The sequence below is a fragment of the Pinus tabuliformis genome, chromosome 5_1, assembly GCF_031772625.1.
Source record: "Pinus tabuliformis cultivar Carrire ecotype Pingquan chromosome 5_1, CPIR1, whole genome shotgun sequence".
Lineage (NCBI taxonomy): Eukaryota > Viridiplantae > Streptophyta > Pinopsida > Pinales > Pinaceae > Pinus > Pinus tabuliformis.
Window position 1 is genome coordinate 754,759,345 of NC_142305.1, and position 13,038 is coordinate 754,772,382.

The 13,038-nt window shown below is 39.5% G+C and overlaps 1 pseudogene; it reads right to left on the reverse strand.

The window, feature by feature from the left end:
- Nucleotides 1–11,713: 11,713 nt before the first annotated feature.
- LOC149167139 (protein AUXIN SIGNALING F-BOX 3 pseudogene) lies at nt 11,714–12,226 on the reverse strand (annotated as a pseudogene).
- Nucleotides 12,227–13,038: the final 812 nt, after the last annotated feature.

Here is a 13,038-nt window from a genome sequence, read left to right on the forward strand (position 1 = left end):
ATGTTAACAAAAGTTGTAACTAGGGAGAAACTGAGATTCTGCTAAGTTCCAATTGGTCTTCAAGTATGATGAAGAAGATGAGAAACAACTAGGTCCAAAGTGGAGTCATTGTCCATCAAATGATACAGCAGTGGAGTTTCTACAATCATTCTCCAAGTGGGAGATTATTGGGTGTGGAGCCTGATTATCTTCTTTATTTAGAGGTATTGCTAAATTGGACCCCAGTTCGTAATGTGGCAGCAACGCCACCCATAAAATGTACGCTGCAAGAGGGGTCCAAGGGGGGTGGGGGGGGGGGGGGGGGGGGGGGCGTTGCGATATTTGGGAGCCCCCCCCTTGGCGGGGGATCAGGGGCAGCGCCCTCGAAGCTAAAAATAGATGTAAAATTGCCTTATAAAATGTTGTAATTTCATAGTCAATCTGGGACGTTCATTAGGCGAAGATTTGATGGTAGAATTATGTTTAATTTAGGGTTTTTTCCCTAGAAGGCAACCCCTCGCTATATATGAGGGAATTGTATTGTGTCTATGTAGATCCATACTCTGAGCGAGAAAGAGAGAGGAGATTATGTGAAAGTGAAGAGGGAATTACAACAGATCTGCTGTAGGTTGTATCTCTTCATTTTGCTGGATAATATAAAAGGAAGGACTGGCCGTTTCTCCATGGACGTAACCCAAATTGGGTGAACCACTTATATTTGTGTCTCTCTTGTTTTATGTGTTTTCTGTGTTTATATTTCTGCAATATATTTTATGTGTTCCATTGCTCTGTAATATATAATTTTCTAACAGACATGAGTGCACGGTGTCAGCCAGTAGGCTGAGCACCCAACGAAACAGGGATTCACGAAGTGTGAATGCAAGCAGCAGACCAACCTGTTTGTCAGTGACCTCATCTTCCTCATAAATCATGGAAAGGAAGTTATGTAAGTGCTCAGGCCAGGCCACTTCACCTTCGCCATCATACGTATGAGTGGACAAGAGATTGAAAAGCTTCCCCAAGATGGAGACATCTTCACGATTCGAAAAACACGTTGGGGGAAGAAGAATGCATGATTCCATGAAAGATATGCCAAGGTTCAAACTGGACGAGAGGACACTGCTTGTCACCAGGCCCTCCTTCTAGCACCAAAAATGTTGACGGTGCTAGACTTGCCAAAATGTCAAGGGGATCTCCCGAGTAAGAAGTCCCAATTAGACCTCAAACCGTTTGGTGTAGGAGTCCCAACAGTGGGTCGTAAGGTAATGCCTTAACCGTGATGTCGCACAGAGGCAAGATGACCCTGTCAATAACAAGGGTGTGATTGATGCAATGAGTCAAGGAATGAGTATGATAGGTTCCAACACTTCATAGGGAGAGGAAGGTGAAGGTGGGTTCTAAGTTGAAAGGGATCAGTCCCAACTCGACTAGGAATACACAACACAAAGGACATGCATAGCTTTCGGCAGAGTAGTCGACACGGATGCGGCAGTCCCACCATACAAGGTAAGATAACACGAACAACACTTATGGATCAGTTTGAGACGAGTGTGACAGTTGATATAACAAGGTTCAGAGAAAGGTCTGTCCGGTGTCTAGCAGAGCAGTTGACATAGACGGTGACAACATTAACAACATATGCAACACATTAACAACAAGATTCATATAATTGCATGTGAATTAGTTCATACACAAGTACGTAAGTTAAACAACATATATCATTAAGGCAACCGGAGCAGTCCAACTACAATAACAACATATGCATGAAAATGTGCTGGCTTTTATTATTAAAGAAGTGTAAGTCACAATCATACAATACACCATGTAAACCTGCTAGCCCCATTAGTGGAACGTTATAGCCACATCCTTCTGCTCCTCCAAAGAGATATACTAGCTCCGTGCAGTGGAGAAGCCAAGGCGCGTTACAATACTTTCCAAGTCTTCTTTAAGATAGTCTCAGTAGAAGCTTGGTTGACCAAAAGCCTATACAATGAGTTATGAGGGACTATTTATGCAAAGGGTGGGGTGACCCTTGACATTCCCCTTTGTGACAGTTCAACTACCCTCATCACTCTTCACCTAGTCTATGACTGTTACATCCAATTGCTAACACTCGACTTACAGTTGGCATGACTCAACATTACAATGCACATGTACTCATGTGAGACATCATGGCTTGAGCAAGCCTTACAAGACACACTCGGTCTGCTGTGGTGAGACAAACTCTTTGACATGCTTGTGATTGTGAAGCTGATGAGCTGTTGCCAAGCTTGTCGTCCGTGATGGTGTGCATGCACCTCATGGTGACATCTTGCTGAAGGAACTCTTGCCTCTGTTGCAACCGGTGCATTGGTTCGGCCCCTTCATCCAACTCGTTTGCTAACATGTGCATGGTATTCTTGGGTACAGTTGAACCGAAAACACACTGATGCATAGTGTCTATGCTAACCTTCAAGTGTGTGTTGGTGGTCATGCGCATCAACTTGCCAAAGTGCATGTTTAACCCCAGTTGGACTTGCTTCTTATCTTCGCCTTGGTGAGTGTATTGAATGGGTTGGATTGCATGCGTGCGCTCAACGCCATGCATGTTGCTGGATCCTTTACATGCGATCAACAACACTGCTCACCATGTTCCCTCTGTGTTAGCTGCTGTGATGGATCCTTAACTTGTACTGGCTCAGTTTCATCCGCGAGTGCATGTTGCATCCACTACTGTTCTTGTTCCTGCTGCAACTCATTGGACTGTCTGTGCAGCTTCATGTTCTTCCTGAGTTGCTGCTTCAACACATGCAACTCCTTCTTTGTCTTATCTTCTACCTTTGCGCGATCTTCATGTCACACTGTCACTTCATATCCCGAGTCTCCAAAGTTGCTTTCATTATCAGTGGATTTGCTTGATCTTGCAACTTCGCTTCGCTTCTAGGTTTCCAACAACCTTCCTCTTGCATTCGCTGCATTCAATATGCTACCTTCAGCTGCTCTTCATGATGCTACTCACTGTGATGCTTCTACTTGATGTCCTTGTCCATGAACAACTTGATGTCTTTGTAAGTAGGTAAGCCCATGGACACTTGATTGACTGCATCCCCAAGCATGCTCTGAACGATGTCTTCGTATCTGCTCTCCTAGAAACCATTGTACCTGTACTGTAGAGAGGCAGATGACACCTGCGATACCTGGAGAAATGGAAACACTCATAGCAAGCAATTTGTTAGTCAAAAACCAAAATGAACATGAGAACTGACTTGCAACATACCTGGGTGAATGATCATGAAGGTTGCGTAATTTCAGCGGGAGGTCGGGAGGCCGACTGTGAGGCCTACAAAAGGCATAGTCTGGGTTGCTGGGAGACTTACTGACTGCTGGAGCTGCACAATGCATAGTCCAGTTGGGTAGTTGGCTGCTGGGATTGCAATGAGCAATCCCGGCTGGGAAGGACTGCTAGCCTAGGGGCAGATTTGTGCAAATTTTTGGGCCAAGCAATGACTGTCCTCTAGAAATGTGGAATTCAGTCAACGAGGCCAATGCTGGGCTAGAATGCGCAAATCTAGAGAGGAAGGTGAGCCTTCCTTCTCCAGATTGCGCAATGCAGCCTTGGTGAAGGCAGAGACTGGGCCAAGGTTGGACTGGCTCACCGACGGGCAACTAAAAGCAAGTAAGTCGATGACATGCATGGTGACACTGAGTGATAGCAGAAGTGATAAACGGTGCATGCAAAACATGAATGGAAGATTGAGAAAATAGATCAACATGCATGTGGGTGAGGTCGTTCTCCGGTTGGGCGAACGTCCGTGCAAAACAGTTTCATGCATGCGACAGTAGTGAGATAGAAATGAAAATTGAAATAAAGCTAGGACAAGCTAGAATATATGTAAGCGACAACAGGCGTTTGAAGAAATCAAGCAAACAACACTCCCACAAGCGAAAACACAAAAAGTGATAAAAATGCAACACAAGGCATGGGAAGCGGACTTACCCCAAAACAACTGAGCTGAATGTGTCGATTTCTCCTAGATGTGATGTGGGATGTCAGAGATGCAAGGTCGATCTGAGGGATGAGCTTTGCAACATTCAATTGATGACTTTTTATAACATCGAGGTTGTGATGCGCATGCCACAAATCTAGGGGAAACGACACTTGGAGGGAGATTTCTGAATTGTTCCTTGCATGTAACCTCCAATTTCTAAACATAGATCCCTGAAACAAGGGATGCCTTTGCATGCTGCCTTGGGAGAGACAACCCATGCATGAAAGTCTATTTTGCTCAGTCCCGAAGGGAACCAGTCAACGACTGCTCGACTGCTGGAGAGAAATGCGCATTTTTTACTATAAGCTGGGCTGACTTCCCAAGGGGATTGCGCAATTTCTGGGCCCAACAGCTGACTGCTGCCCAGATTTGTGCAAATCTTGGCTGAACTGCCTTTTGATGGGAAAAATCGCGCAAATCCTGCTGGGAGGGTTGGCTGGTAGGATTGCGCAATCCTATAGCCCAACAGGCTGTCAGAGGGAATTGCATAATTCTTGGAGGGAAGGCCGGTTGCCCTCCATAAATGCACAAATTTCACCGGGAAGCTACTCAGCCTACAACTGGACCAAGTTCGTATGAGCAGCTTGTGAAGGGAAAATATCAAACTGTGATCGATAAGTTGCCTTTGACCAAGAAAGACACTGAATCTTGAGGACTTAACGAAGCAAGGTAAGCTGCTGTGAAGGTTGGTAGGGAGGCTCCAAAACAGGCTAAGGCAAAATTTTGGAGGGTGGTTGTAGCTGCTACAACACCATCCCATGGGCTATGATAGGGGGATCCATCGTATCCATTCCTTTCCATTTTGGCTATGGAAGGGCTTGGTCGTTCCTTACAAATTCTTGTCAAAAATGGTCACTGAAAGGTTTGAGATTATTTGGTGCAGATCTGTCAATTTCACATCAACAATTCGTAGATGATGTGTATTTATTTGGCCTACCCAACCTGAAAGAGGTGAAGGAGATTTGTTCTTTACTGTTGATTTTTATGGATGCTTCACGTACTTTTATTAGTTATGACAAGACAAATATTTCATTTTTTAACTATAAGGAGGATATTCAGATTCACTTAGATTGTGTGCTAGAATTTCAGAGAGCTACTCTCCCTTCCAATTATTTGGGGGTTCCATTAGTGTTAAATCCAAAGAGAATCTCTTGTTGTTAAGACTTGTTAGAGAAGTTAACTAACAAGATAAAAAGGACTTTTAGCGCCCTCAATTTTGTTGGGCATTTGATTCTTACAAAATTAGTGCTTCAGGCTATTCCAGTTTGCCAGATGTTCGTTATAACTGCGGCGAAAGTGGTTAATAATGATTTTATCTCAAAGTAGCAAGAATTCCTTTGGTGGGGCTTGAATAAAGAGAAAATATGGTTTTTAGTAGCTTAGGAGAAGCTCATAAAACCTAAATTAGCAGGGGGTCTTAGCTTGCACAATCCAACAATTTTGAGTGCAATTTTTCGAGTGAAAATTTGGTGGCGTTGGGTATTGGGAGGTCATGAATTATGGAAAAAAATATGTTAGAGGAAGTATGTGTCGTTGGCGTGTATGGCTTTGGGCACAGGAGAATCGTGAGATTATGAGAAAATATGCCTTATGGGAAATTAAGAAGGGGAATTTGACTTTGTTCAGGGAGGAGGCTTTGCAATGGTTACCAAGTTTAAATGAAAAAATGGGTTTCAGTACTTTAAAAGAATTCACACCTAGTTTGGGAGTGTGGAGGGTTAAAGATTTTTAGAAGGTGGATTCAGTCTCTTTAATTTAACGACAATGGAAAGATAGAGCAGATTGGCCTGAACTGTCTAAGGAATTGCGCTAGGATAGCGTTCAACAAGAACTTTTGGATCAGAAAATTTGAATCTCATAGGAAAATTATATCTTATGATAGGGTTTACAACCTAGTGGGAAGTTTACACTTATCTAGCAGATCACCCAAGTTTGTAGAAATACTATATTTTGAGAAAAATATGGTCTGGTATTCATTAGCCAAAGATTTATTTTTCCTTTGGTTGCTGGGGAGGCATAGGCTTCTCACCTGGGATCACATTAGGGGGAGGGGTTTTGAGGGGTCATCTATCTGCTTTTTATGTAATAGGGCTGAAGAACCAATAGATCATCTATTTATTGATTATTTGTTTATAGAGGAAGTATGGTCTCTCCTACCTTTTATTTTTGGTGTGACTATATGGAGTAAAGAGAGTTTGGTGTAATTGATTACACAATGGAATTTTTCTATGTTCAATAGCCCCATCGTCGATAGATCTTAGATCTTGGCCAAAGGTTTCCTTCTTTGGAATTTATGGAAGGAGAGGAATGCAAGGATTTTTAGAGATAAGAAGAGGAGGGTTGATATGATTAAAGAAGTGATTCTCCAAAATATTAGAGAAACCATCCTTTCTATTCCTTAAATTACTGAAGTTTGGAAGGTCAATGATGAGGAGGTTGTGGTCCTACAAAAAATAGAATTGACCCAACAAATGGGCTCTTTTAAGGCACACTTGACCCTAATTGTCTCTTTTGAGGTGTTTTTTTTTACCTCCTCGTACAGGTTTCATTAAGTTCAATTTTGATGGGGCATCAAAGGGTAATATTGACACAAAGGCTTTTGGAGGTGTTTTCTCAAATTACAACTCATATACCATGTGAATATTTGCACAAAGTGGAGGGATAACTAGTAACAATATGGAAAAAAAATTGGCTTTAGAAGCACGCATTCAAATAGTTATTCGTGAGCAATGTTACAGTTTGCAGGTGATTCATAGGTTGCAATACAATGTGTTCAAAGGCTCTTGAATGGTTAACCCCTTAGAAAAATTGTGAAGAGTTGGAAGTTGGAAGGAGTAGCTAAAAGAATTAACATGTTGCTTGGTTAGTTGGAATATGTAGTTGTTCAACATTCCAGAAGGGACAACAATAAGGTTGCAAACTTTTTGGCGAACTTGGTTTGCAAATCTCGTGATCTTTTTCTGGATGAGAGTTGGTCCCCTTCTAACTTGGATTTTGATTTTGTTTCTCTCTATAGAGTGTTATATGAAGATAAGAAGGACCCCAGCGGGGGTGATATTCTGGACACGGGAGAATTTTTGGGTGGTGTGCCATTTGCTACATGTGTCATATCTGTTTAAATGCAGTGGCAGGGGATCGTTGTGGAGGGAGAGGAAGTTACCAATTGGGTCTGCGACTTTAAATTGGAAGTTATGTGGAGGGTTTGGTTAAGGTATGAGGTTAGTACGAATGGAGGCAAGTTTGTTCCTCGTCCTCCCTCAAGTGTTATGAATTGGTGAGTTCTATGTATATTTTTGTTTCCTCATAGTGGTATGGTATTGTTCATTGGTCGTTTGGGTGTAGTGATGTTCAAGTGCATCTGTTGAAAGTTGTCAAGCTCATTTCTTATCCTAGTATCGAATGTTGGTATGTTTCTTGTAAGCTAATATTGTTCCTTCCCTTGTCTGGTTTATTGGAGGTTGTATATCATTTTATATGGTTCTCTAAGTCATTTGTAGCTTTGTGAGTTCTTTGTAATTTTAGTCATGGTGCTTGCTTTCTAATGATGGTTGGAATAACGACTACTATGTTGGAGTTTTGGGTTTGTCCTAGTTTGTTTTGGTCAATTAGCTCTCTGGTCTCTCAAGTCATTGGACGAATTGTGGTTTCTTTGTAATTTAGTTCATGAAGCTTGCCTTCTAACGATTGTGGGGTAACACTTTCTAGTTTGGCGTTATGGTTATTAGCCCTGGTGCGGTTTGGTCAATTAACTCTTTTTCTAGAGAGAGATAAAGAAAGTGGGTGTTGCCATCGTCTCTTTAAATTTGGGCTATTTTGTGAACTTTTTACCTCTTGGTGGAGGGGATTTGTCATGTAAATGTGTTGTATGGAGATTGGAAATTTATTAGAATTGTCCCCAGTTGTATGTTTTTTGGGTGATGACCTGGTAGTACTCAGGTTAGACTTTCAGGGAGGTGTATTTTGTCCCTTTTCTTGTTTTGGAGGGAGGGGTTCTTGTATCTCTTGTTCTCAATGTTCTTTGATAGCGACTCTCGTGTCTCCTCAATAAAGGATGAGTAGTAGGAGAGGTGGAGGAGGCAATGTAGACACAAAGAGAAGCCATCCTTTTGCCTATGAATTTGTGGCCACCTTTTTCGATGCAGTTCCTTTGGAAGTTAGTAAAGAGAATTTATTGTTGGAGAGTAAAGAGATTGAGGATGACCCTTACCACTCAGATTCTGAGGTGATGGGGGAGGATTTGAAATACGTAACGAACCCTGGAAAATATTGGAAGAAATGACTTCATTTTATGTATTTGTTGGCCTTACACCAACAAATGACCACTTTGCTTCACTTAATATTTAAGGATAAACAAGTTGAGACCTACAATCTCTTTTCTTCCCTGGAGGATGTTAAAAGAATGATTCATAACCTCAAGTATTGTTTGGATAGTGTGGACTCCCGATTGGCTCATGTTGAAGGTTTGCTGGTGAGTGACTTTGCCTCTAGAGACCTTCCTAATCCTCCAATTAATCATAGACAAGCTCCCACTATTATTTCCTCTAAGCAAGGTTAAGGATGGTAGAATTCAGAGTTTTGTTGTTATTTTTTTAAATGTCTCTTAGCTACAAATAGTATGATTGTCCACTTTTCTTGACGTGTTCTGAAGAACTTAAGTGATAAAATCATGTCATATTGTCTCTTGTATGCGATTTTATGGATTTTATGGTCTCATGTGTGGTGAAAAAAGTTGTTGGAGTAGCTCTTCATTTGGTTTCTCTATACATGTTCTTGAGGAGGAGGATTCCCTTATTTTTTATCACTATAATGCTCACATGGTCTTTTGTTGGTGGTTTATTTTTCTATGCTACTTGGTGGTGTGTTGGCATCAGAGTATACTCCATTTTCACTCATTTTCTATGCAGTTGTAACTTGTAAATTGCCAATTTAAGCCCATTTCAACATATACTTGTAGCTTGGCTTGCCTCGGGCTTGATGGGCACGTGGGCTTCACCTTTGAGTATGTGGTTTCTCTTTCATGATGGATGGCTTCTGAGAGGAAGTATGGATGACGTGGTATTTTGTAGAGGATGTTCTTGAAGACTATAGCTCATTTTGCAAATGTTTCCCTCTGTCAATGGTTGATATTTTTTGGTTACATTACTTTCGTTCCTCCTTGTTTTCATGACAATTGTTAGTGATGCACACTCATTCTCAGTTTATGCCCTTTGGAATTGTCTTGTTTTGATGAGGGGACAAAACTATTGATTTATATCTTTTGTTATTGTTGCAATGGGGGTTCTAGTATTGTTGTAATAGAGTTTTGTGGTTTTGAGGTTCTGAGTTTATCAATGAAGCTAATGCTCCTGGAGTGATATAAACTTGATGTTGTAGATGTCAATGCAAATCTCCTATTTTGAATATTGATATAAAGTACTTTAATTCACAAAAAAAAATTTCACAAAATAATATTATTATAAACAATATGGTATCTATAAAATAAATTTATATAATATAAACAAAGTACTCATTTAAAAAATATATAATTTTGCGTTTATATATAATATAAACAAAGTACTCATTTAAAAAACATATAATTTTGAATAAATTATGGATAATAGAGATTTCCTTTTTCTTTTTATTAAATGACGATGACTTAAATTAAATTTCAATATAAATGAAATAATATTAAAATAAATTTAGCATCACCAAATTAATATAACTTAAATATTAAATTTCAATATAAATGAAATAATATTAAAAGAAATTTAGCATCACCTTATTAAACGACCTGTACTTTTCTTGAGATGACAAAATTTACCACAATTTAATTATCAATTAACATTAAAGATAATTAATGATGTAAGCATTATTTAAATGGTGCAAACTAAATAGTTATTACTCATTATTATTATTATGTTTACCCTTACAAAGAGAGTACACTTAGAATGGACTAGATTATAATAAAAAATTGGGTGAGAGGAGAATTTTTATTCAATTTAGATTGGATAGAGAACAAATGAAAGAACACAATATTGTATAAAGAATACAAGATATAATATTAAAAAAATACTACAATGAACATAGCAACGTATAATGGTTAATTAATGGTAGTTTATCTTTGGGAAGAGACGTGACCACCACATTCACTGGCAAGAAACCTATATCAAAAGACCAAAACTATATTTTACAATAATGCCAAAAATAATTTAAATGTAAGAACCCTAACCTTCTCATTAGTTAGGGTTGAGAGGAAATGTTGAGCTACATGAATCTATGTTTCCTAGAAATGGGAAGCCTTGTCAGAATCATAATCATAACCTCCATGTGAAACTACATATCACACTAGAAACATTCTTTAAAAAATCTATGATTTGTACATATACATTTGATTGCCACATATTTTTCCAAAAGTTTTGACACTTAATGTTCAAAATAACACTCATACTCACTAATTATAATTTTTTACTCTATAGGATCTACTTAATCATCTTATGCGATATATAATAACATAAGACCATATTATATCCACACAAAAGATACGTAAAGAGAGAATGGACTATAAAGTATGCCTTACTGAATTAACGATCTAGATCTGGGGGGCCAAGATCCAGAAACCATGAATGTAGAGAGAGCGAAGAGAGAAAATACATAATGAATGCTTCACAACATAAGATAACTCTTTATTAAGTGGGAAAATCATTTCCAACTACATTATGGAGGACCCATCTGCCCTTTTACAAAGTGGGGTTCATTATTTATAGCCTTTTGAGTTACAGATACCATGGGTAAATACCATGGGAAAATACCATGGGTAATTACCATGGGAAAATACCATGGGTAACTACCATGGGTGCATGCGACTTTCCATTCGGATCATTCCTCCCTCCTTAGGAAGCAATGGTCCCCATTGCATAGAGTATGCTCCAAGGAGGCCTTTGTTGAATAGGAGCATATTTGTGGGTTTGTGGATGACCCAAAACCAAAAGTTGTTGAAGACAAAGGTTTTTGCGTGGTTGGCCCATAACTGTGGGTTTGTGTATGACCCATAACCATGATGAACGAAGATATGAGGATAGAGATACCCAATAATGCTTGTGGGCCAACTGTGATGTTGACAATGTGTGGCCTAGCAAATGGACTTCAGTGGCAAGGGTTTTGTGTGGTTGATCCATAACCATGATGAACAAAGATACGAGGATAGAGATACCCCATAATGCTTGTGGGCCAACTGTGATGCTGACAGTGTGCGACCTAGCAAATGGACTTCGACGACAAGGGTTTGAGTGGTTGACCCTTAATTGTGATAAGATAGTTCGCTTACTGATCCGCCTGGTAGAGATCTGGTGGCTTATATTTGTAAATTCTCACCATCTAATGAGATGTTGCGATTTGATTCCCATTGTTGCGATTTGATACAATAATTATTTAGATGGATGTGCAATGCTAGTAACTTTTGAGCCTAATACCCCACAAGCACCATTATTTTCGTTTCCATTGTAAACATCAAACTTCCAATCCTTAACCGGTGACCTTGTCTTTTCTGTAGCAGCATCAATTGGAAATTGATTCATGACCCACCCATCCTTGACCTTCAAGTAGAATAATAACATATCCTCCTTGAATACCACCTGTGATGATTGTAAAATGAAGAGTCCCATGTGGAAGATGTAGGGATTAATAAAGACATCACAAAACTACCCACATTGGAAAAGTTCATTACTTTGCTACAGAAACAATTTTTCTATGTAATTGTCATCTTCGTCATTTTCCTGTATTGTTTGCACATTAAGCCTAGGCTTGTTCTGAGTAATGTACCTACAACCACTCATTATAAGCTTTCAGGAAGACATCCAGAATGAACGCATAGCTTCAAAATGCTCAAGACCTGATAGGAGGGCAACATTGCCAAATGGACTATCCCTTATCTCAAGCTTCTAAAGCTTTTGACATCCCCACAACACATATTCCATGCCCAAATCACTACTTCCAGCAAAGGCCACAAACAAAGTTAATAGATTCTTTGTATAAAGACCAATGTAATCAAAAGCCTTATCAATGAGCAAACTTGATACCACCAATCGTTCTAAACCATTACAAATATTTACAATTACTCCAAAAGCCTCATCCATAGGTTCATTTGTCAAATGATATGATTGGCATGGATTCACGATACAAAGGCAAAAACGTGTTAACTTGGGGAAATTTTGAGCCACTACAATAATTGTTGCGTTTGTCATTTGCCTGCAAAAATACAAAACATAACTATGATTAGGAGATCCTTAAGATATTGCAAGGATGCCTTTTTCTGTGATACCAACTCGAACCTGGCCAAGTGGGTCCATTAGAAAAACATGTAATTCTCTCAAGTTCTTAACTAGATGATACAATTTCTAGACCCTAGTCTCCAAATTGAACAAAACCAAAAAAACAAGTAGTTATGTATACAAATGTCGATGACATGTGAACAATGGGTTGCATTTGTATATGGGATGAACATTGCAATGATAGAAATGAGCAGTCAATAAATAGTACAATAGTGAAAAGTTTCAGGAACGAAGTATGAACCACAATATTTGGTAGCAGCCTTGGCATTGGGACGGTGTCACTGAACAATTTTACAATTGCGATACGACCCATGATTACAACAAATGCATAACACATTGTTGCTGGAATGAGAATGAGAACACATGTCAAAACCATTGGCCTCACATCAGGCCCGAATATAAACCTCACAACAAAGAAAAATTTATGGCTTCCTTTCCAAGATTGATATACTCTCTTCTCGTTATGAGAGACAATGAAGACAGTGGCCATGCCCAAGAAGATTCCATGCTCAACAACACTCTTGAACCCTAGCATAACGTTGGCCACAACCCTCAAATGCTTGATTGATGTCTTGAAAAATAAATCCACAAAGTAGTTGCAGTTATCTGTAATGTAGAGCTTGTTCCTGCTATTATCACTCAGAAATCTTCCCTAGAAGTTATCAAAAGAAGGAATAATCCGAGGTAACCACAAACCAATCTTCAGACTCAGGTTCTAGCCAACC